Here is a 27,039-nt window from a genome sequence, read left to right as displayed (position 1 = left end):
AGTTTAAATACAAAGCTTTATGCTAAATCACTGCAGTAACCCTTTAATGATATTAAGAAGAGGATCTATGACGTCTGGAAGCATCTCTTTTAATAGCCTAGTCGGTATAGGGTCGAGCATACATGTTGATTTTGAAGATTTAATGAGTTTAGCCAATTCTTCTTCTCCTATAGCAGTGAATGAGTGTAATTTTTTCATCAGTGACACTACGATGCTCTGTCTGATGTGATACTGTAGTAGATGGCTGAATGGTTATAATTTGTCCTAATATTATCAATCTTACTCGTAAAGAAGTTCATAAAGTCATTGCTGCTGTGCTGTTTACAAACATCAGAAGTTGAAGCTTTATTTTTTGTCATTTAGCCACTGTATCGAATAAATACCTTGGGTTGTGAGTCAAGAAATAAGCAGATATAGCAGTTTTTACGGCTTTTCTGTATGCAATCATGCTCTTTCCTAGCCTGGATGCCAGCCGAAGTTAGCCCCGCCCACAACATTTTTACTCGGGCAGTTCGGTCTGGACTTGATCGGTAGAGAAGTAATTATGCCCGAACAGAAACTGTTCGGACCAATGAAATTGTCAGGGCTGGCTTTAGACGATGATGGACAGATGATAAACAGTAACGTAATAATCCACGTCATAAAATGCGCTTGGGTTGAATTTGTTCTAATCCTAAACGGAGAACTTGTTCGTACGTTATATGCATTCACCTTTACTATTTCTCTCAGAAATGATGATCGTGTTGGTAAGTACTCTGTGTATCCTTAAAGTCCCTGTAAAGGCAATTCTGAGATTTTTTTCTAAACACATTATAAATGTTAGAAATGTATTGCTGAAACAAATTACAAATGGCTGTAGGCTGTGGCTGGAGCCGTCTCCGGACGCTGGTCTGTGGCTGGAGCCGTCTCCGGACGCTGGTCTGAAGGGCATAGTCAAGGAGCTCACTCAAGGACCCTCGAGGACCATCACAGATCAGTTTGGTTTGTAAGTGTTGGTTGAATCCATAGCAAAAAAAGTCAATCAACATAAAGTCGGTGGTGTTTGAGATGTTCAAAAAGGCTCTGATGTGGTCCTTGAGTGAGTGAGTTCCTTGGCGTAGTCGAACAAGGGTGACTGCTGCTGGATCCATTGTTGGCGAAGTCTTCTGTAACGTACTGCTCTGAGACAGAAGGTAGAAGATCCAAATGCAGCTTTATTAAAGGGTAATCCACACTCGTAGTCAACAAACAGGCAAGAGGTCATAACAGGTAATCAGTCCAATACAGCAAACAAGACAGGAGAGACAGGCAAATGGGTAATCGATGGAACAGGCAAGAAATCCAAAACCAGAGACATGAATCCAGGGAAAACGCTCAAAAATGCAGTTTACAACAAACAAGACTTCGCAGTGAACATGCTTTATATAGGCTGGGGTAATGGGGTAATGAGGTGATGAGACACAGGTGTAAACAATGAGTGATGATGAGTCTGGGCAAAGGATTATGGGTAATGTAGTTTGTGATGGAGTGACAGTCCAGGGAGGAGTGCCCTCAGGTGGTAATCAGGGGCACTCTCACTGGTGATTGTGACAGTTCCAAACCCGCAAGATTTTCTTTTGTCTTTGAAACACAAATGAAGATCTTTTTGATGGAATCTAAGAGCTTTGTGTCCCTCCATTGGCAGCTACACACCTACCACTTTGACGCTTCAAAAACATCATAAAGAGATTTTAAAACTAATCCAAATAAATAAATCAGTATAAATCCGTGTATCATTCGTTCATTCGATTTTTGATTTAATATTGAAAGTTGAAAAATTAGAAAATAGCTCGTTTTTCGTTTTTTCGTTTTTTTTTTCAGAAAAACGAGATTTCGACTTGATTTTTTGTTTTTCGTTCAGAGGTAGAAAAATTAATAAACAGTTTGAATATTCGATTTCTACACATGGGCGGGAATTATACGCCCCTTTCTGCTGATTGGTCAGCCGAAGATCAAACTATTCCGTCATCGGTTCTTCCTCGGTTCCGCACAGCAGAATAAAAGTCATGCGCTTCTGCAGCTGTACGGATTCTTAACGCGTTTATTGCAACTACATTTCATATTTTTCTCATCAAACAACCAGACTAACGAATGGCTCGACACAACCCATACCGGGACGGGGCAGAGCCTAGACAGGGCTTTTTTTCTGAAGAGACTCGATTGATTTTGAAATAGATTTAATGTAGACTTTTATTCACATATAAACATTAATCAACAAACAAAATAATAAGAAAAAGTAAATTTGGACTATACTAATCCGTGTATCTTTCGTTCATTCGATTTTTTATTTAATATTGAAAGTTGAAAAATTAGAAAACAGCTCGTTTTTCGTTTTTTCGTTTTTTTCAGAAAAACGAGATTTCGACTTGATTTTTCGTTTTTCATTCAGAGGTAGAAAAAATTGAGTAAACCACTTTATTCATTTGGATTGGTTTTATGATCTCTTTATGAACTTTTTAAGCGTCAAAGTGGTAATTGCGTGGACTATCATATCAATTTGAGTTCTGAAGATGAATAAAAAGTCTTCTCTGGTTTGGAATGAAATGATGGTGAGAAATGTCAACAATTTTACACTTTTGGGTCAACTAACCCAACTAAACTTTTTGCAGTTTAATATCTTGAATTAACACAATGACAGTGATTGATGTGTAATCATGAATCAAGACACACAATCACCCAAGACACCAGGTCTGAACAAAGATATTGTGTAGTTGCCCAGTTACATGTTCATTTGTCATGTTTTAAAATTTTTACAGCACATAGAATAATATATCATGACACTCACAATTCTGGATTCATCTTCAGCATTCTGTTGCTTTCTTAAAGGGCTTCCATCACTCAGAAGAACAATGTCATCAGATTCAGTTTGCCATCTCATGAGAGGAGCTTCCTTCACTTGACACTGCAGGGGTCTGGGCCAATTCTATTGAAAAAGGATTTAAAAATAATATTTCCAAAATTCAGTAATGCAAAACAATTTAAATTATTAAAATAATTGTGATTATGCTTAATTTTGATTATGCTGAGAGCTGTCTATAAAGCATGGGTGTCAAATTGTGAAATTATTTATATTCACACACTTCGTTTTGGGGATCAATTAAATTACTGTTAAAGTTTAATAGCAACAAAACTTTGTTCACATGGAGGCTTGAAACGTTTAAATATTTATTTAATCTGATTATTAAATACATTTATATAATTTAAATGAATAATGTTAGTAAGGCATCTTAAAATTAACTTGGTGTACTACATTATATTTTAAGACATGTTTAGAATTTATTTTACCATTAACTTATTAATGGCATTTATAATTAGAACAGAAAATACAGATTCATATTGTTAAAACACAGAGAGATATATATTTAGGACATTTTTATCCCAAAATAACATGCAGTATGAATTGATAAAGACTGATTTCAAGCTAAAGTAACTGTATGCTCTGTCAGAACGTAGGCAAATACGTGCTAAATGAATTGGAAGACAAACGGATTTACATTTACATTTACATTTAGTCATTTAGCAGACGCTTTTATCCAAAGCGACTTACAAATGAGAGCAATAGAAGCAACTACAACAGTCAGAGGCTACAGTATGCAAGTGCTGTAACAAGTCTCAGTTAATCTAACACAGAACACACAGGATTTTTTTTTTTTTTTTTTTTTTTTTTTAAATAAATTAGACAGACAGAAAAATGAATAGAATGTTAAGTGCTATTCTTGATTGGTCAGGTGCTGCTGGAAGAGATGCGTCTTTAGATGTTTTTTGAAAATGGCTACAGACTCGGCTGCTCGAATTGAGATAGGCAGGTCATTCCACCAGGTGGGGGCAGTCCAGGAAAAGGTCCGTGACAGTGATTTCATGCCTCTCTGGTATGGCACCACAAGGCGTCGTTCACTGGTAGAACGCAAACTCCTGGAGGGTGTGTATGTCTGAACAAGCGAGTTAAGGTAAATTGGTGCAGAGCCAGTGGTTGCTTTGAAGGCGAGTACCAGTGCCTTGAATTTGATGCGAGCGGCTATTGGTAGCCAGTGGAGTCTGATGAAGAGAGGCGTGACGTGCGCTCTCTTCGGCTCGTTAAAGATCACCCTCGCCGCTGCATTCTGGATCAGTTGCAAGGGTTTGATAGTGCATGCCGGAAGGCCTGCTAGAAGAGCATTACAGTAGTCCAGTCTGGAGAGAACAAGAGCTTGGACCAAGAGTTGTGTGGTCTGCTCAGATAGGAAGGCTCTAATCTTCCTAATGTTGTATAATGCAAATCTGCAGGACCGGGTTGTTGCAGTAATGTGGTCAGTGAATTTTAGCTGATCATCGATCACAACTCCAAGATTCCTGGCTGTCCTGGACGGAGTTATGGTTGATGATCCTAGCTGAATGGAGAGATTGTGATGAAGTGCTGGGTTGGCTGAGACCACAAGCAGTTCAGTCTTTGCAAGGTTGAGTTGCAGGTGATGCTCCTTCATCCAGGCAGAAATGTCTGTTAGGCAGGCAGCAATACGAACACCAACCGATGGATCATCTGGTTGAAATGAGAAGTAGAGTTGAGTGTCGTCTGCATAGCAGTGATAGGAAAAGCCATGTTTCTGAATGACCGATCCCAGCGATGACATGTAGATGGAGAAGAGAAGTGGTCCAAGCACTGAGCCCTGTGGAACTCCAGTGGCTAGATGATGTGACTTAGACACTTCACCTCTCCATGACACCCTGAAGGACCTACCTGAGAGGTAAGACTTGAGCCACTGGAGAGCAGTTCCTGAGATGCCCATCTTCATGAGAGTTGACAGGAGGATCTGGTGGTTAACTGTGTCAAAAGCAGCAGACAAATCCAGTAAGATAAGTACTGTGGATCTGGAAGCCGCTCTTGCCTGCCTCAGTGCCTCCGTAACTGAGAGCAGGGCAGTCTCAGTTGAGTGGCCGCTTTTGAAGCCTGATTGGTTGATATCCAGGAGGTTGTTCTGTTCAAGAAACGTAGAGAGCTGGTTAAAAACAACTCGCTCAAGTGTCTTTGCAATGAAAGGCAGAAGGGATACCGGTCTGTAGTTTTCTAAAAGTGCTGGGTTCATAGAGTGTTTCTTAAGCAGTGGGGTTACCCGAGCCTGCTTGAATGCTGTGGGGAAGGTCCCGGTGTGAAGAGAGGTGTTGACAATGTGAGTGAGTGCAGGAGTAACAGAAGAAGAAATGGCCTGAAGGAGGTGAGTGGGGATAGGGTCAAGCGGACAGGTAGTGGGGTGGTTGGAAAGGATGAGTTTGGAGACTTCAGCTTCAGAGAGCAGAGAAAAAGAGGGGAGTGTATGTGTTATGGTTGTTGAGATGTGCGTGTCGGTTTGTGGTGCGGAGAATTGGCTGCTGATGGAGGAGGTTTTTTGTGTGAAAAATGATGCAAAGTCATCAGCTGTAAGAGTTGATGAAGGAGGAGGGAGGGGGGGACAGAGGAGCGAAGAGAACGTTCTGAAGAGTGCACGAGAGTCAGAGCAGTTGTGTATTTTGTTGTGATAGTATGTAGTTTTAGCAGTGGAGACGTTACTAGAGAAAGAAGCGAGAAGAGACTGATACAGGGTCAGGTCAGTAGTGTTTTTAGTTTTGCGCCACTTCCTCTCTGCCGCCCGGAGCCCAGAGCGATGTTCGCGGAGAACATCAGACAGCCAGGGGGCAGAGGGAGTGGTGCGGGCTGGCCTGGATGTAAGGGGACAGAGGTTGTCTAAGCAAGATGTTAGAGTGGAGCAAAGAGTGTCAGTAGCACTGTTAGTGTCCAGTGCTGAGAACTGAGCAGGTGGAGGGAGTGAGGATGAAACCATAGTGGATAGACGGGAGGGAGAGAGTGAGCGTAGATTACGCCGAAAGGTAATCAGCGGAGGAGTGTGTGTTGTGTTAGGAGTTAGTAGGAGGTTAAGAGTGATGAGAAAGTGATCAGAGGTGTGTAAAGGAGTAACTAAAGTGACGTCTGTGGAGCAGTAGCGTGTGTAGATAAGATCAAGATGGTTACCTGATTTATGAGTAGCTGTAGTAGATACTCGCTTAAGATCAAATGAGGTCAGAAGAGTGGTGAAGTCTGCAGCCTGGGGTTTATCAAGGTGAATGTTGAAGTCACCGAGCAGTACCAAAGGAGTGCCATCCTCAGGGAAGTGAGAGAGTAACATATCCAATTCCTCCAGGAAGTTACCCAGTTGACCTGGAGGGCGATAAATAACTACAACATGGATTTTAGCAGGGTGAGTGACAGTGATTGAGTGCGATTCAAATGAGCAGTTGCCAGATAGAGAAGGAATGGGCTCAAATTTCCAATCCTTTGAGATGAGCAGACCAGTACCTCCGCCCCTCCCAATTTGGCGAGAGGTGTGTGAAAAAGAGAAATTATTTGAGAGGGCCGCAGGAGTGGCAGTGTCTTCTGGTTTGATCCAGGTTTCAGTTAGAGCCATGAGACTGAGATGTGAATGAGTGGAAATAGATGAAATAAAGTCTGCTTTGTTTACAGCAGACTGGCAATTCCAGAGACCAATTGGAATGGACATTAATGTAGCAGAGGAAATAGGTACACTACGCAGATTAGTAGGATTACGGCGTCTAAAATGTACAGAGCGTGATTTACGGGTGTGTGTGATAATAGTAGCGATTTGGAAGCACATAGTGAATACGGGTCAGAGAAACAAACAGATAACAACAAGCAAGACAAGCAAAACACAAAAGTGGACAAATTAGAAGGAAAGCTATACTCAAGTGCCTTGTCGGTGTCCTTGCTCGAGTGGAGTCGCGCAGAGTAGAGTCGATGGTCTTTACACTCTTTGGTCTTCACACGAGGAGGGCTTCACACGAGTACTACTCAATTTATACTCGTATTAAATGTCGTTATTGAATACAGCTGGCTACTCCCAGTGAAACGCGTTAGTTCGCACGAGGTCAAACAATAACAAACCAGACTACAACAAACAGCCAACTACAGCAAACAGACAGCGTTCTAAAGAACAGCTGAACTACAGATCAAATGAGGAAAATGTAAACAGAACTCACACACTAGCTGTTTTCCCTGATGTTCGATGCTTCTCTCTGACTCAAAGTAAACAATGAACGCTCTATATAGCACACTGGCTTATGGCCACGCCCAGTGAAACGCGTTAGTTCGCACGAGGTCAAACAATAACAAACCAGACTACAACAAACAGCCAACTACAGCAAACAGACAGCGTTCTAAAGAACAGCTGAACTACAGATCAAATGAGGAAAATGTAAACAGAACTCACACACTAGCTGTTTTCCCTGATGTTCGATGCTTCTCTCTGACTCAAAGTAAACAATGAACGCTCTATATAGCACGCTGGCTTATGGCCACGCCCAGTGAAACGCGTTAGTTCGCACGAGGTCAAACAATAACAAACCAGACTACAACAAACAGCCAACTACAGCAAACAGACAGCGTTCTAAAGAACAGCTGAACTACAGATCAAATGAGGAAAATGTAAACAGAACTCACACACTAGCTGTTTTCCCTGATGTTCGATGCTTCTCTCTGACTCAAAGTAAACAATGAACGCTCTATATAGCACGCTGGCTTATGGCCACGCACAGTGAAACGCGTTAGTTCGCACGAGGTCAAACAATAACAAACCAGACTACAACAAACAGCCAACTACAGCAAACAGACAGCGTTCTAAAGAACAGCTGAACTACAGATCAAATGAGGAAAATGTAAACAGAACTCACACACTAGCTGTTTTCCCTGATGTTCGATGCTTCTCTCTGACTCAAAGTAAACAATGAACGCTCTATATAGCACGCTGGCTTATGGCCACGCCCAGTGAAACGCGTTAGTTCGCACGAGGTCAAACAATAACAAACCAGACTACAACAAACAGCCAACTACAGCAAACAGACAGCGTTCTAAAGAACAGCTGAACTACAGATCAAATGAGGAAAATGTAAACAGAACTCACACACTAGCTGTTTTCCCTGATGTTCGATGCTTCTCTCTGACTCAAAGTAAACAATGAACGCTCTATATAGCACGCTGGCTTATGGCCACGCCCAGGGAAACGCGTTAGTTCGCACGAGGTCAAACAATAACAAACCAGACTACAACAAACAGCCAACTACAGCAAACAGACAGCGTTCTAAAGAACAGCTGAACTACAGATCAAATGAGGAAAATGTAAACAGAACTCACACACTAGCTGTTTTCCCTGATGTTCGATGCTTCTCTCTGACTCAAAGTAAACAATGAACGCTCTATATAGCACGCTGGCTTATGGCCACGCCCAGTGAAACGCGTTAGTTCGCACGAGGTCAAACAATAACAAACCAGACTACAACAAACAGCCAACTACAGCAAACAGACAGCGTTCTAAAGAACAGCTGAACTACAGATCAAATGAGGAAAATGTAAACAGAACTCACACACTAGCTGTTTTCCCTGATGTTCGATGCTTCTCTCTGACTCAAAGTAAACAATGAACGCTCTATATAGCACGCTGGCTTATGGCCACGCCCAGTGAAACGCGTTAGTTCGCATGAGGTCAAACAATAACAAACCAGACTACAACAAACAGCCAACTACAGCAAACAGACAGCGTTCTAAAGAACAGCTGAACTACAGATCAAATGAGGAAAATGTAAACAGAACTCACACACTAGCTGTTTTCCCTGATGTTCGATGCTTCTCTCTGACTCAAAGTAAACAATGAACGCTCTATATAGCACGCTGGCTTATGGCCACGCCCAGTGAAACGCGTTAGTTCGCACGAGGTCAAACAATAACAAACCAGACTACAACAAACAGCCAACTACAGCAAACAGACAGCGTTCTAAAGAACAGCTGAACTACAGATCAAATGAGGAAAATGTAAACAGAACTCACACACTAGCTGTTTTCCCTGATGTTCGATGCTTCTCTCTGACTCAAAGTAAACAATGAACGCTCTATATAGCACGCTGGCTTATGGCCACGCCCAGTGAAACGCGTTAGTTCGCACGAGGTCAAACAATAACAAACCAGACTACAACAAACAGCCAACTACAGCAAACAGACAGCGTTCTAAAGAACAGCTGAACTACAGATCAAATGAGGAAAATGTAAACAGAACTCACACACTAGCTGTTTTCCCTGATGTTCGATGCTTCTCTCTGACTCAAAGTAAACAATGAACGCTCTATATAGCACGCTGGCTTATGGCCACGCCCAGTGAAACGCGTTAGTTCGCACGAGGTCAAACAATAACAAACCAGACTACAACAAACAGCCAACTACAGCAAACAGACAGCGTTCTAAAGAACAGCTGAACTACAGATCAAATGAGGAAAATGTAAACAGAACTCACACACTAGCTGTTTTCCCTGATGTTCGATGCTTCTCTCTGACTCAAAGTAAACAATGAACGCTCTATATAGCACGCTGGCTTATGGCCACGCCCAGTGAAACGCGTTAGTTCGCACGAGGTCAAACAATAACAAACCAGACTACAACAAACAGCCAACTACAGCAAACAGACAGCGTTCTAAAGAACAGCTGAACTACAGATCAAATGAGGAAAATGTAAACAGAACTCACACACTAGCTGTTTTCCCTGATTTACAGATTGACTCACTTTCACAATGAACTGAACCGTCATTAAAAAAAACTGGTACCTTAACATTAGCGTGTTTGTGTCTTGACGCAGATATGACGACATGACAGTCATGATATTCAGTGCTAAGAACAAGCAACGTACATTTTATGTAATTCACACTTAAACATACGGCAAATAAAACGTTTTTTAAATGCTTCCCAACCTCAGTCTGCAAAAAGCATGGGCATGCGTCACACAAACGGAATTCTTAACGCGTTAATGTATAACACAGTCACTTTTACCATTTCAATAAAAGGACACAACATAATGCCACACTTAATGCTTTCAAAACTGTAGTGGGATCCGGTATTTATCCCAGTTCCTGATTAACCCTTAAGATACAATTATATTAATTGCAGATAAGCAGTCTTGTGCTGTCAGGTCAGTATTAGGTCTAAGCCTACACTAGCTCGTTATCTCATACCATTAATCTAGTGATATGAACATCTCGTCCCTTAATGAACAATACAAAATCAATAAACAGTCAATAACCCTTGTAATGAGACCATACTCACCACCCGGTGGTTTTTCTCAACGATGGTTGCTTGACCCCTTGGCCGTGTCAGATGCGATAAAAATGCTCTATCTATTCTTTATGCAATTGACTTTATAAGCTGAGGTAAAAAACTGAAAAATACTTTTTCTTTATAAAATGAAAATTTATTTATACAAAAGATAAAAGTACTGGTTAAACAATGATCCAAAAGTAATTAGCAAAATAATAAAAGGTTACAGGTTATAATACTTCAGCTTATCCAATCTCAGACAATCATGAATGAGTGGGTCAATATAAAGGTTTGAAATACCTGGTATGCAGTTTCAAGCAATAGATGTAAAAAAGTAACTTGTTCTCGTCCGAGCAATACAAGTCAGATTGATACAGCAGAGCAATGCAAATAAAAATACAGAGAGAGAGTAATTCTCAATGATGGTACATCAATCAAAAGAAATCGAAAAGGAATGCACACCGACAGAAAAAATACAGGGGTATTTATACCGAACTGTTTACATGTTAAGCAATCTGGGTTCTTTCCAAAGAGGAAGTCTATTTTGTCTGCAAAGGAAATCAAGTGTGTCGATATCTTGTCATCTTAGTTACTCTTGTACAGACGATGCTGGCTCTTGCAGATTCTTCCATACTTTATGGTTCTTCCTTCCTTTTCTCCCCGTCATCTTAGGATGTCGTTTAACATGAGTGTGGGTGTATAATTCAGGAAGTGTTTTCGTTAGTTCATTTATACTCATATTGTAGCTTTCCCTTACACCCCCTCTTGCACTCACGGAAATACTTTTACTATTAACTTTGTCAGGGTATATTACGTTCAATTCATCCAATCTAACATTAAAAACATAGACAGTAGGAAGTACATAATCCAAACAACACTCATGAAACCGATACCTAGTCTCACTCTCTTTCCAGAAGAAACCAATCACGAGAGTCCCGTACTGTGCGGACAGATTCTTAACCGTCTCCCGGTACCATGTCTTCGACACGGACATCCATCGGAATGAGTTCCTTCTCCTCGGGGCTCGATCCATTGCCATCAGCACTTGCGGAGATAACGCCAACTCGGCACCACTCTCCAATATGCTTTCGTCTACCATCCTTGGAACCCAGTGGGCTCTCGACAGACGTACAAAGCAGAGCTGTTGGATCGAGCACATAGACAAAGACAATTTGGCCGTTAACACGCGCCATCCTTGTACAAAACCCCGGAACAACCATTTTCCGCCATAGATAGGTTTGAATCTCCGCACAGCACCGTCCTTTCGAAATAGTTTCTCTGTGTCCAATCAAAAGCTCAACAGCTTCGTCTAGGTCTACAATTATCCATTTCATGTCAATAATAAAGCTCAATGCGTGATAATCGAGATGATGAGTGCTCTTTGGGTCAGTAAAATCCGCCATCGCTTTATAAAATGTAATAGATCTTATTTCAGCCATGTAATAACCCTGTTTGATTACACATTCTGTACAAAAATTCACATACATCAACATTTCTCTCTTATAAACTATTAATTTCAAAGGATAACAATATTTTTCACATTCGTGACATCTTCTCTGCATTGCCCCGCCCGGTGTCTTTTTCATTATAGGCACCTAATGTAACACACAATCATAAAACAATAAATCATTTATCCTGCCCTATCTAGGATAGTTAATTCAAAAATAAAAGAAAACAAAAATAAATCAACTTATCGTTCTATTAATCATAATTCATTCAATGACAGAAAACCTAATACCTCCAAACCAAATCAATGTTAGATGATGGTAGATTATGTTAAAGAGAGAAAAATCAACAAAAACAAAAAGAAAACATTTATCAATCATAAAGAGTGAAATCCTCTTTGTTGTCTGCTTTTATTTGGCCAGAATAAAAACAGAGAACATTTTAACATACTATTAAAAATTTACTATCAATTACTCGTAAATCTGCTTTAGTCTATAACTAAAAAAAAAAATGAATAATTCGAGCAATAGATCATAAATTTTCAAAAAAAAATTTTGTTTTGAAAGAAAAAATCAAAATACAGAATATTCGTCTTCTTCATCTGTCGTCATCAATGATAACAAACTAATACAATTCAAGTTCCAAAAAACGTCATATCTTCCTATTTACCAAACTATTTGGAAAAATCTATGGAGAACTAAAATTAATGAAGACCTTATAAAAGTAATCCTTCTAATTTCATAATAAAAATAAAATGAAAACAACTCATCATGGTCTTAAAAATAAAAATGATAAACAAAATCATCTTGGTCTTAAAACATAATGAAATGAAAACAAAATATCCCCGACCCTTGTAAATAGAGGGCAATGACTCATTTTTTTTTTTTTTTTTTCATGAGTCATTCTCCTCCTGTGTTCAACTGTGTTTCAACAACACCAAAATTTACAATTATCTAAAAATTTGAATAATCGGCTGTAATCATTAATGCCCACAAGAATTGAGAGCATGAATAATTTTGGCTCTTCAGTGTGCCGAGAACTGGCAGCCATTATAATTACTAAAAAATACAAAACTGCCAGTTTTATCACAAGGGGTCTAAGCATATTATTTCTCTGATAGCTTAATGCGATCAGAAAAATGTATGTTAGGATAGCAATCACTATTCCAACATATTTCAGCCAAAAAACGTCAAGATAACATCTAGCGAAATTGTATACAAAAATTGCGCCTGCAAAAATCATTACCGCAAAAATGCCTCTTTGACCAAAAAGTTTTACATATCTAGCGCTTCTCAACAGCTGTGATACTAAAATCAGAACTAAAGAAAAATCATCCAAAATGTTAAAAAGACCTAGGCTCAAACACATTAGCAAAAATTGTTGGCGGTGATTATAGAACAGCCCAGAAATCCAATACATAATTAACCAAAAGTTTATAATAAACATACTCACTATATCGCGGTTCGCTTGTTCTTGGCTGGGCCAGGACGAGCTTGTGTTTGAGCAATTTAGATAGGCCATTATCTTTTTTTTTTTTTTCGTAATGACCGCTGTTGTAATTCAGTTATGTTCAGTCACCTTCCAGTGTCAGTCTGTGTCAAGTTCACTAGTCAACATGCCATGCTTATAAGGCCTCGAGGGGCCTTTTAAAATTGCGTAACTCTCAGTCTTCAAACTTTTCCATCCTCAATGTCAGAGTCGAACTCGCTTGCAGAGAGAAGCGCTTTCCGGTCCTTTAAGGAACCGTTCAGTTTCGACAGTCGATTGCAAACCAATCCTAATTTGGAAAATTTAATTATCATAACTGTCGATACTGTCACTATAAAGATGACAGCCAGGCAGATTACCACTATTTGTATGTAAAACCATGATTCTACGAATAAATCCCAAATGGAGACAGCAAGCTCCTTAACATTATCCAAAGCCCACAGAATCGCTTTAGTTTGTACTTTCCAATAAACCGTAAATAGATTCCCTGTATTGGGCCTTATTAATTGAGATGAGAAGTCTGCAGAAAACATAAAATGCGGGCCCATTGAAAGGCCTTCCAGGTAATCGTCGACTAAATCAAAAATACCCCCCAGCTCAAGTTGACTTTTCACCATCGATGAAAATGCACATTTTTTCATTATTTGATTTTTTGCTATCAACATTAAAGGAGCCCCTGGCGTAATTTGACTTATATCTTCCCATCGTTCCTCACTTCCAATCTTGTCTTGGCCCAATTTCATCAAGTCTTTAAATGTACAATATAAGTGTTCCCCTTTATACATCCATGTTATATTAGGGCTGAACATGTCACCTGGGGTTTTAACAGTCCATTCATCGAACATCTTTTTGTCGCAAGCCTGTTCTATACCCGGAAACCACAAATATTTCTCCTCTTCATCTCTTTTAAATTGAAACTTGCCAACTCCAAAATTCCATGAGCTTGATCTAATTTTATTCACGTCCTTTAAATAGTCATCAGACCGTAGACTATGCCTAGAAAAAGGACTCGATCTTTTTATATTAAAATTAGATGATGCCATCAATACTTTATAATCCTTACCATTGCTACCCCGATGTTCGCTAGGTTTCAACATTGGTAAATAGTATTTATTACTCCAATAGCCATGGGTCAACACTAATTTGTTCAGTCCTATATTTGATTTATTATTCCTATAAGATATAGAAATTGGGAATACATTCTTATTTTTGCTCTCTTGGAACGTTCTCCAAGTGACTGTTTGGCTAGATATCTCATCCAATCCCATTGCTACAGGGAACACATCCCAAACACGGTACTGGAAGTTGGATAGTCCAATCCATCTTAATGTACCTTTATTCATTCCATCACTATGATTACTCCAAATACCTTGATTTGTATGAGTCCACCGAAGTGGGCCTTCAATTGCCAAACAATAAAGCACTATAGCGGATCTATATTGTTGATCAGATATATTAGTTAGAATATAACTCACTATCCCTGATGCATTCGCTAGTTCTAACGATATTCCTGCTCGTGGCGCATAATCCAAAGTCAATGGGTGTAGTCTACTACCCCCTACTCCGTTTTTCCACAAGGTGTCGTTAATCGTCCATGTGTCTCTTTTTGACTCGGCCTTAACCATTTCATTGTTTGCGTCTTGATAACTCATCCAAGAATGCCACAGCTTGATGACCTCAATGCCATACTCTTTAAATTTATCGTTATCCCATTTGGATTCACTATCCAAATAGCAAATCCAGGCACTAGTCGTACCATATTCCGTTTTACAATGTATATCTAAGTTGTACCATAACTGGTTTTCAGGTTTATTACTCAAAAACCTATTTTTAGTCAAATATGGGCAATCTTTTCTGTTTTCACACAATGCAAGCGGCACAACCTTTTTCTCACATGTCACCCAGTCTAACTCTGCATAGGCTGGTTTGGGTCTATTTTTAAACACCCCCAAAATTAATACATGTGGCTTCAGTCCTATCGGCCAATAACTTTTCTGCACTGGGTTGCTCAAATCTGCATTATTCCACGTGTTCTTAGTTATTGTAATTTTACTAGCAGATCTAATTTTTCGTTTTTTGTTTGCTCCAATTACACTGTCATTTTTTATTTCCATAGTTATGGGTCTTTCTATGCCACTTTTCCCCATCCAGGTTTCCTGTACTGTAGTACTGACCTGTTTAGTTAAACAATCCCATTTGTCTTTTTGCGATACTTCCACAAGAGGACTATTCCATATTTTGTACACATGCGACCTGAACGTAAGGTTAGTTATATCTGAAAAATTATAAACCAAACCCTTCAATTTTACATGTGTCTGGTTATGGGCTTTTAAACTACTCCATTGTAACTTTGTTTTATTCTTTATTACTTTATTCCCATAAAGAACTGGCCCTTTGGTTGCACTGATTCGTTTTGTACCCTTACAATTCCAAAAAGATTTATCTATTTTAGCAATAAATCCCTTGAACATTTCCCTTATCATTCTTGGCCCATATATTTCGCCTTTTAAAGTTACATTTTGTTTATAACAAATTTTACTAACTATTCTTTCAATTTCAGAACACGAGGCTACTCCTATTTTACTTTCTTTATTTTCTACAGATATGCCCAAGCAAACTATGAAAAAACTTATTAACAACGATATTAGTGACGCAACCAGGAACAGACTTAAGGTTCTCCTTTTTCCTCTCAGCGTCCTCTGCTTTCGTCTCGTTTCCGTTCCTTTACGCCTCATGTTGCTGCAAAACAGAAAAAGAGACACAGAGAGACATGTCAACCTAAACTTTCCCTAACTGCTTTCTGAACCAATTGGTTACTTTGCTCAGCGAGTTAGGTTTAGGGATTACTGATCGTTCCACATGAACCCCCTCTATTGATCTTCCAACCCCCATGTAATCTGAGGTAGTTGTTAGTGAGACTTTCACTTCCCACTCTATACTGTGCTGTCCAGGTTCTATCTTGACCTTTACTATTTCTGACCCTGTAAACGTCCTCTGACGACGTGCTTGGATAGTAAGGTTCGTTTCCCAGACATAAAAACTATACTCTCTCGGCATATAAATAGGGAATTCTTCCTGGAAAGACATTTCTTTAATTACATCAATCATCAAATCGTATAACAATTTTTCCTTGTACTCTCCCTTTTCTTTATAGTTCACAAGACCATCCCCGTCATGCAATGATTCTTTCACCACTTGCTTCCATAGATTCAGGTCAGTGTCTCTATACAAGGTTTTGTCCAGAACCTCCCCTTTTCGGAACGGGTCGGAATCTAACGGTATTTGTTGTCCACAAATAAACAGCCTGTCCCATAAAAATGCCTTTTCTTTGTCAGAGATTAAGGCTAATGGGTTCACTTCCCATTTTTCCATAATTTTACCATGTTGGAAACATCCTAAACTGGTACTACTTTTCCTAGTTTGCCATACTCCTTTCTGGCTGGTCACAACCATCCAGCGTTTTTTCAGAAGAATGACACACTTGTCACACCTTTTAAGTTGTCCTTGTTCAACTAGAACACACTTACACTCTTGGCCTCGTAGATTAAATTTTAATTTACAATCTACACAGTTTTTACAACCACAATTCCCAGTGGTTAGTTCGTACTGCCAAACGATCCAATTCTGCGTTTTTATCCGACATGCTCCACAGATTGAAATGTCTCCGATTGCACATGGGCCAACGGTTCTTTCACTACAGAACCATTTTGGCACAGTTTCCACCTGCGCTTTAAGCCAGGTGTGGCTTTCCCTCATTTCTCGAGTTCCTGCCCAGAGGAGTTTGCAAACTTCCTGTTTGCCACAGATCACACAGTCAGTTGGTCTCCGTCGGATAGAGGTAGTGCCCTCTCGACTCTCTCTATTCCACGTTTTCACCAAAAAGGATTCACTAAAATCTTTAACAACTACTACAGCGCCCTCCGTCGGATACTTAAAATCCTGCTGAGAGGTCACTCGCTGTTTGTTCATTATAGTTTTCTTAGTCTTTGCTCCCCACAAGATCTCTAACTGACCAAATTCCGTTTGCTTCAAGTTTAACGGTCGTATTTGAAGTTAATTCTACTACCTTATCTTCAGTTCCCGTTTTACTTCGAAAACGTCCCTGTTTTTGTTTTAATAAGATATAAACTTTTTGGCCTACCTTAAACGGATTTTTGCTTGTGTCAGTCGGTTCAGTAATTTGATTTGTTTTTTAAACCCTATAATTCAGAAAATGGAGGCATTCTGGAATTAGTAGGTCCCAGTCTCCTAGACTCTGATTTTTAATAAACCAATTTTTACATCTTTTCACACAATTCTCAGCTATTCCATTTGAACTTGGCTGATATTTAACTGCTTTAATTAAGGTGATACCTTGTTCTTCACAAAAGTTTTCAACCTCTAGCCCTGTTAAATTATGTGCATTATCTCCACGAACACGTTCTGGCGCACCTCTGTATTTTATCCAGTCCTTTAAGCTATTCACAACCACTGTGCTCGTAGCCTGTGGACATGGGTATATTTGTGTGAAATTTGAGCAATTGTCTACTATCACTAAGAAATAAACCTTATTTCTCTTCGTTTTAGGTCTCAAGGGACCCGCGAAATCGAGGCTTATTTCGACATTCTCTTTTTCAGTTTTGATTTTTCCAAAATCATGATATACACTGGTCATTACCTTCCTACAATCAGGACAGTTAAGCTTGATTTTGTAATAGCTGGTTTTCAGGTTCTGAACATACAAACCCATTTGTTGGCAGTATTTCGCAATATACGCTGTGGAAGGATGCTTCAGTTTATCGCTCAGTTCTTGCAATAGGGTCCCCTCTCTTGCTTTCGTAACTGCTCGCACTCGAATGTATTCATCGACCTTTCCTCTTGCAGCTTCCGTTTTTTGAACAGTGTGGCTTGTCTGATGCAATACTCTTGGTTTAGCAATCTCATAGTTGTCTTTAATATTCATCCATAATTCTCTTTGTGCTAAAGGTTTCCCTTTTGCATTATGGAATTCATTCTGTTGCCATATGTCCAAATTTTGAACTATACCCAAATATACATATTCACTGTCCGTTACTAGTATACAATCTTTATGATTGTTATCTTTCATATGTGAAATTGCTCTGTCCACTGCAGTTACTTCAGCTTCCTGAGCACTTTTACTATCCTCCAATCTACCTTTCTCTCTATGGATAATTTTTCCATTTAGCTTGACTAAGAAACCCCACCATACTTGGCCTTTTTCTGAACTACCATCAGTAAAGTAACACATTTGTTTCGGGTTTATCATAGTCTGTTTTTCCTTTTTAGGCGTTTTTTCATTTCTAAATTCAATCTGTTTATCAAAGATTAATTTTTTCCATTTCGCCCAGGTAAAGGTTTGAATCATCTTTTGTTCATTCACAAGATTTTTGGCTTCTCTTTACCAGTAAATCTATACCTTCGCCTTTAGCTACTACTATTATCAGTTTCTCTGCAGCTAAGGATTTAATTGTCAGTAAATTTCTTGCTAACGTCGCTAATATGTCAACTGATGACATATTTTCATGCTTTCTTTGATTTGCCGGTTTTTCATGCGAAATGAACATCACTGGTGATTTTGAGCTACCTTCATTATATAAGATAACTTCCATTTCTTCATTTGTGTTATTAACTTTAACTACCAGGTTCTTATCAGGATCTCTTCTGATAATCCTCCCTGAGTTTAAGGCCATTTCTATTAGGTCACATTTTATTTTTTCCAGGTTTTCATCCCATTTAAAGCTATCCCCGGCTGTGGCTTTATACATTGTTTTTGCTTTAGCACTATAACCTGGAATTAAATCTCGTATGAAATTTAATCTCCCTAGCAAGTTTTTGCAACTGTTTCAAGCTTTTTATTCCTGTATTTTTTAACTCTGTAAGTTTCTCTTGGGTTGATTGTACAATTCCCCTTTCATTTCCTGAAATTTCAAACCCTAGAAAATTGACCTTCTCCTTCCCCAACTCTAGTTTTTTTTTTTTCAGATTTAACAGGAAGCCAGCTTCTGCTAATCTGCCAATGGTGTCCGTTAGGACTTCCATATGATCTTTTACGGTTTCCGTGGCAATTAATACATCATCAATGTACACTGTGACAGGTAAACCTTCCAAAATTTCCAATGTTATTGCCTGGAATACATTAGGAGAGTTGCAGAACCCTTGTGGCAAACGGTTAAATATCATCTGTTTCCCTTCAAAGGTGAAGGCCGTACGTGGTCGGCTTTCTTTAGCCAATGGGACTGACCAGAACCCATTAGCTAAGTCTATTTTAGACAGGATTTTACCACCTTGCAGGCCATTTGTTGCGTCTCTCGCATTAATTAAATACCTGGTGTCAGGTACTGTTACTTTATTTAATGCTTTGAAATTTGTCACTAAACGATAGGTCCCATCAGATTTTTCCACGCTCTGAATTATTGGTGGGACAATTTTCCTGTATACTCATAACCTTTTTACGAAGCAATTCCCCTATAGTTTGTTTTATTTCTGCATATGCAGCTTTATTCAGCGGGTATTGCCTCTGTGGTGTTGGGATTCCTCCCACTATATTATACTCATATTTATCTGATAACTTCCCACAATCGTTTTTACTTTTTGCGCAGTTATTTTTATATTTTTAGAGTAATTTTCTTAACTCGTCTTTTGGTAGTAGAGTCTCGTTTACAACTCTATTTATCTCTTGCCCCAGGTCGACTGTTTTAAGCCACTTAACTTCCCTGATCTCCTCAGGAACCTTCTCTGTCATTTCTTTAACGAAAATAACATCTTTCAAACACATTAAATTTGAGCTGCCTAATATGCAATGCAAACCTTCCCAAAGATATCTATCTCTAGTGACAGGCCCCATTTCCTTACTAAATCCATACACTCTATATTTGCTTTTTCACTAGGCCTGAGCTTATGTCGGTCATTTGATCGGAATTTATCTTTTTGAAAGTTAGATTTTTGTTTGTCTCTCGCTCTCTCCGCTGGTCTGTTCCTTTCTGGTCCTGAACTGTCTTTCATTCTTTGTCTTCTATTTGTTTCTCTGTCATATCTTGCTGCAAATTTAGACAATTCTGACCAGTCAGTTTCCGCCCCCCAACTTGCAATTTCTCTGCAACCTGGTAGGTCTACAACTATCTTTTTTTGTTTTTTAATCTGGCTAGCAGTTTTGTTTCAGTCCAGCCTTCTCTAGCCTTTTCAGATAAATATGGCCACAATCCTGTGGTTTTTACTATCTCTACTTCTTTCCTAAATTCGGCTTCCTCATTTATTCCAATTACTTTTGAATTATGATCTTTTTAATGTTTCCAATCTTAGAGACAACCCGGTATGATACTTAATCATTTGTTCAATCAGTCTTTTTGTGACATTTAACGTTTCCCCCAATTCAGCTACCATCCTAGCTTTGGCCATGTTCTTTTCGCCTTCGCCCTGGAATCTCATATTCTGCAGTAGCTGAATTGAAGTGACGCTGTCAGTTTTTGCCTGTCTTTTCGGCCCACGCCTCAGTTTAGGCCTTACTTCCTCATCTGATTCTGAGTTTACTCTTCCCTTTTCCTGCCTAGAGATGGCTGCCATTAGTGACAAATCTATTTGAGGCTTAGGAGGAAGTAACTGTTTCTTGCTGCTGGTCTCCTCTCTGTCAGAAGTTGAGTACTCAGATTCAGACAGAGATTCTGAGGATTCTTCTTCATCCTCTATTTTCCTTTCATATTTTTCTATTCTGTAGTATCTTTCACTACTCTCCCTGATAAGCTTTCTAGTTTTATCAGGTTTTAATTGTTTTCTGGGAGCTTTGCCCTTACGGGGCGGTAGCTCCTGATGTGTGTATTCTCTCAACTTCCAAATTTCGTTGTTAGTCGGTTCTTGTCTGTCGTTTCTGTTATCATCTAACAGCATGTAACACAACGATTTCTGCATACAATCTAATTGTTCTGCTAACATATCTATTTTAGCCTTTGAACCTGTTCAATTCGATTGAACAGAATCGATTTAAGTATTATTCAGTATGATAATCAGATACTTAATACTTTTTTGGCCTGGTCCCTTTATATTTGTTAGGTTCGAATATCCTGCTTTAAGAACAAGACCGGGGCAGGTTAAGAACGTTCTTCCTCCCAAACTGTCATGTTCTCTTTAATGAGAGCTACTTAGCCCCTCACGAGATTGGCTTCTAGATTTTTTTGTAAATAATTTTCTTTCTACGAGGTATTTCCTCATCCTCACTATATTCTGAACCAGAACTTTTATCAGATCTACCTTCTACCCGTATTCTGTAATTATCTTTTACTTTTTCTTTCCGTGGATGTTTAATACGGTCTAAACGCATTTTTTCCAAATTCCCATGATCCTCCCCCCGTTATCAGAGGCCTGAATCTTTTAAGGAAAGCACTATTTTTAGGAATCGCCCCTGCCTCCATTGGCATTATTCTACTTCCTTCTTTTAAATGGTCCGCATCTCAACCCGTCGCTCCCTCCCTGTCAGATTCTGATGGGGTAGGCGAGTTTGCTAAGACCAATGCTTCCGTATTGGGAACACCGTTTTTAATCACTCGTATGTTAATTCCTTTAACAATTGGAACGGTGGTTTCACTGTCTTCAATATCTATTATAATTTGTTTTCTTTTACTCGATTCCCCAACCTTTTTGACTAGTTTTCGTAAACTTTCTACATTAGCGGTGTATAAAGTGTTTCTAGTGGTTAATATTTCCTCACTTCCTTCATATCCCGCATTTTTTAGTCGTTTAGTTAATTCATCTTGGGAGAGCAAATTGATATTAGTTATATTATCCATAGCTGTGTATCTGTTTCCTCTCTTTTGGTAATTATCCTTTTACATTTGAGGTCCTAGTATTGGGTACTCTCTTGGTCCCACAGCGCTGTCCTCCAGATTTTATTACCAGTTTTAACAACAGAAATATCTTTTCTCAGGCGTCCCTGAGATATATTACTGAAGTTAAAAAATGCGGAAGTTACTTTCCTAGTAGCTTCCTCTCTGTGCTTTGAGACTCTGATGGAGCATTTGAATAAAAACGCTTTATTGATTTAAATTATTATTGTTCACTCGGATTCTTTTTAGGTTTGTCAATATTAAATTATATTAATATTAAACAATCCCGGACGATAGCCCCCATGTAGTGGGATCCGGTATTTATCCCAGTTCCTGATTAACCCTTAAGATACAATTATATTAATTGCAGATAAGCAGTCTTGTGCTGTCAGGTCAGTATTAGGTCTAAGCCTACACTAGCTCGTTATCTCATACCATTAATCTAGTGATATGAACATCTCGTCCCTTAATGAACAATACAAAATCAATAAACAGTCAATAACCCTTGTAATGAGACCATACTCACCACCCGGTGGTTTTTCTCAACGATGGTTGCTTGACCCCTTGGCCGTGTCAGATGCGATAAAAATGCTCTATCTATTCTTTATGCAATTGACTTTATAAGCTGAGGTAAAAAACTGAAAAATACTTTTTCTTTATAAAATGAAAATTTATTTATACAAAAGATAAAAGTACTGGTTAAACAATGATCCAAAAGTAATTAGCAAAATAATAAAAGGTTACAGGTTATAATACTTCAGCTTATCCAATCTCAGACAATCATGAATGAGTGGGTCAATATAAAGGTTTGAAATACCTGGTATGCAGTTTCAAGCAATAGATGTAAAAAAGTAACTTGTTCTCGTCCGAGCAATACAAGTCAGATTGATACAGCAGAGCAATGCAAATAAAAATACAGAGAGAGAGTAATTCTCAATGATGGTACATCAATCAAAAGAAATCGAAAAGGAATGCACACCGACAGAAAAAATACAGGGGTATTTATACCGAACTGTTTACATGTTAAGCAATCTGGGTTCTTTCCAAAGAGGAAGTCTATTTTGTCTGCAAAGGAAATCAAGTGTGTCGATATCTTGTCATCTTAGTTACTCTTGTACAGACGATGCTGGCTCTTGCAGATTCTTCCATACTTTATGGTTCTTCCTTCCTTTTCTCCCCGTCATCTTAGGATGTCGTTTAACATGAGTGTGGGTGTATAATTCAGGAAGTGTTTTCGTTAGTTCATTTATACTCATATTGTAGCTTTCCCTTACAAAACAAATATACAAGTACCATTTGAAGAATTCTCTCATCTGCGCAGAAAAAGCCCAAATGTGGCTGCTTCAGAGCTCCTTATCAACTTCACTGCCTGCCCAGGCCTCCGTGTGACTGGAGGCGGGAATGCATAATTTCATGAAGGCTGTGAACTAACCAAAATGAAATAAGCTAAGAGTATATATAACAAATTGTAAACATATCCCAAAAAAATATGTTAAACGTAAAATCACCTTCATCTAGGATATCAAATAGGCATGAGAAAAGTTCACATTCTTCTGTACATCTCGGCATCTCATTAACTTGACAAGCTTAATTCCTTAATCCTGACAAAAACGCGCAGTTAATCATTTATAAATGTGTTCACCATATTTGACAAAAAATGTTAACAAATGTTCTTAATATTTCATTTTAGAAAGAGAAAAGCAATCCAACCTACCGTCTCATTTGAATGAAGATAAAATGGTGTTGTCATCGAAGGGCGAAGTCGAGACAATTCGGCGTGGTTTTTTCGACTTTCAGTGTAAAAATACGGTAGCACCCCCGTAATTACACTGAAGAGGATTACTCTTTAACACTGTAGATTGTTAATTTAACTCTTTGGGAATGAATAACTTTTAACACTGCAATTTTTACACTGGTGATTTTACTGTGTACAAAGCAAGCTTTACTGGCAGCAGTGATAGTCCTGCCATATTTGAAGCGAGGGACGGCTTTGCAGCCTTAGCTAAATTAAGTATATATGATAATAGGTAATGTTCTGAGATGTCATCGCTCTGCTGCAGAATTTCAACGGTATCAACATTTATTCCATGTGACATTATTAGGTCTATTAGGTCTAATTATGATTATGGCGATGAGTGGGTCCTGACATCTGTTGCCTAACTCCAATAGAGTTTAGAATGTCTCTATATGCCAATCCAAATGTGTCTTTTTCATTGTCTACATGGATATTAAAATGACCAACAATTAGTACTTTATCTGCAGCCAGTACTAACTCTTCTAGAGTACTAGCAAATTCTGCAGCAGTACAAACAAATTCTTTGGTGAAGTCTGTATTGTGCCCATGTGGTCTGTATACAGTAGCCAGCACAAATGTCAAACGGGATTTATCAATTACACTACATAACGTTACATAAAGCACCAAAACTTTAAAGGAATTATGCAACCCCTCCCCCTTTGCCTTTCGGATGCGGCTCGTGTTTATAACAATAATTTTGGTGGGTGGACTCTTTTTAAGAAATGTAATCGTCAGGTTTTAGACAGGTTTCTGTCAAACACAGCACATCTAGATTATTATCTGTAATCATATCATTAACAATAAGTGCTTTTGGGGAAAGGGATCGAATATTCAGCAGCCAGAGCTTTATCATTTGTTCATCTGTATTATATCTGTTGTTTATTTGTTAGACATAAATTTAATTTTTACAGTTGAATGGTTTTGATGTTTTCTTGTAATTACTAATTTGGGGAACAGACACAGTCTCTATGTGATAGTATCTAGGTGTGAGAAACTCTATGTTTTGGGATGTATCTGAGTCTTCTGTGACGTGAGACAGCTAGCCGGCGGTCGGTTAAGCCAAACGTCCGTCTGCTTCCTGACCTGGGCCCCAGTTAGTCAAGGTTTAGCTCTAAGACTATGTGCCAAATTACTAGAGAGAAGATCGGCACCATCCCAGGAAGGATGGATGCCATCTTTTTTCAACAGGTCAGGTCTGCCCCAAAAGCTTTTCCAATTGTCTATGAGCCCTATGTTATTTTGCGGAAACACCACTTAGACAACCAGCCATTGAGTGATGATAGTCTGCTAAGTATCTCATCACTCCGGCGAACAGGCGGGGGACCAGGGCAAAAAACGTTTTCAGCCATCGTACTTGCGAGTTCACACACCTCTTTAATGTTAATTTTGGTGATCTCTGTCTGGCGAAGTCAAACATCATTAGTGCCGACGTGAATAATGATTTTTAGGGAATTTACGATTAGCATTAGCCAGCACTTTTAAATTTGCTTTGATGTCAGGCGCTCTGGCTCCCGGTAAACATGTCACTATGGTGGCTGGTGTCTCTATTTTCACATTCCATGTAATAGAATCGCCAATAACTAGGACACTTTCAACAGGATTCTCAGCGGGGACGTCACTGAGTGGGGAGAACCTGTTTGATGTTCTAATCAGAACGGAAGAGCGTTTTTTTGATCCGCAACTATGCCGTCTCACAGTTACCCAGTTGCTCTGCTGCACGGACTCTACAGCCAGAACCGAACAGTGTACAGAGTTCACTAAGCTATTCACATCCAAATCAGTGTCTAAAGCTCTTGCATTCTCACTACTCTCAAATAAAGTCTGGATGCGTGTCTCTAATTCTGAAATCTTCTCCATCAGCCTGACTGTCTCCTTGCATTTATCACATGTGAAGCCCTGTTCGCCGACAGAGAAGGATATACTGAACATGCAAAAGTAAATGCAAGGGACAATAACAGGAGAAGATGACCTGGCTTACTGTGTTTGTTGATTAATCCAACTCACCACAGTTCTTTAATGAACTCAGAAAACAGGAGACAGGAGACCCAGATGCAGAGATGGCAAGCTAACACAAATTACATACGCTCGCATACTCAATCCATGCACAGCTAGTAGTTTTTCAGCTGTTTTTAATGTTTCTCCTTTATTTTCATTGACCGAGTCATACTCTCCCTGTATGGGTTTAGAAGAGTTGGTCGATCAGTTTAACTCTTCTTGCTTAGAGATTTTAGATGCCGTGGCTCCTGTTAAAAGTCAGGGGGAGAAAAGACAAATCGCAGCCCTGGTTGAACAGTTCTACCCGTGCTCTTAGGCAAGAGTGTAGGAAGGCTGAACGCAAATGGGTAAAAGATAAATTACAAGTCTCTTATGAAATTTTGAAGAACCGTTTGAATGAGTATCAAAGAGCTGTTAAAATGGCTAGATCAAATTATTTCTCTGTCATCATCTCCAGAAACTGTAATAATTCTAGAGTACTTATTTCTACTGTAAATGTTGTTCTTCATCCTACTGCTACTCCTGCACTCAGTCCTTCTGCTGACATGTGTGAAGAGTTTTTAAAAAAATTTATTGGTAAGGTTGATGGAATTAGATCTCGAATTTCATCTGTTGGCAATGATTTTATTGTTTCTGTTGCCCCTCAGAACCAATTGACCAGTTTCATGCCCGTTTCTTTGCAGCAGCTTAAGGATATAACTGCTCATATGAAGCCCACTTGGTCTCCTGGTGATGTGCTCCCTTCTTCTCTGTTTAAGCAGGTACTTGATTCAATTGGCCCAAGTATTCTGTCTATTATGAATATTAGTGTGTCATCTGGTGTTGTTCCAGTTAGTTTTAAGCACGCGGTTATTCAGCCCCTTTTAAAAAACCCCGCCTTAGACCCATTTGACATGAGTAGTTTTCGTCCGATCTCAAAATTGCCATTTATTTCTAAGATACTAGAAAAAAAATTTAACGTACAGCTTAATTACTTTTTAATTAAGAATAATATTTCCGATAGATTCCAATCAGGTTTTAGAGTTGGTCATAGTACAGAATCTGCTCTTTTGAGAGTGTCTAATGATATCATTCGAGTTATTGATTCTGGGAACCGTGTTGTCTTGCTGATGTTAGATCTTGCAGCTGCATTTGATACAGTTGATCATAACATTCTCATTGATCGTCTTAGGGATCAGATTGGTATTCAGGGCTTAGCCCTGAAATGGTTCTCTTCCTATTTGAAAGATAGGACTTTTTCAGTCTGCTTAGAGGATTATTTTTCTTCCGTTGCCCCCCTTGTGTGTGGGGTTCCACAAGGCTCAATACTGGGACCAATTTTATTTTCCCTTTATATGCTCCCTCTAGGTTCTATCTTTGAGAAATTTGGAATTCAGTATCATCTTTAT

The sequence above is a fragment of the Gobio gobio genome (assembly GCF_949357685.1).
Source record: "Gobio gobio genome assembly, chromosome: 12".
NCBI classification, from domain to species: Eukaryota; Metazoa; Chordata; class Actinopteri; order Cypriniformes; family Gobionidae; genus Gobio; species Gobio gobio.
The sequence above is the reverse complement of the archived record's forward strand: the minus strand, read 5'-3'. Positions refer to the sequence as shown.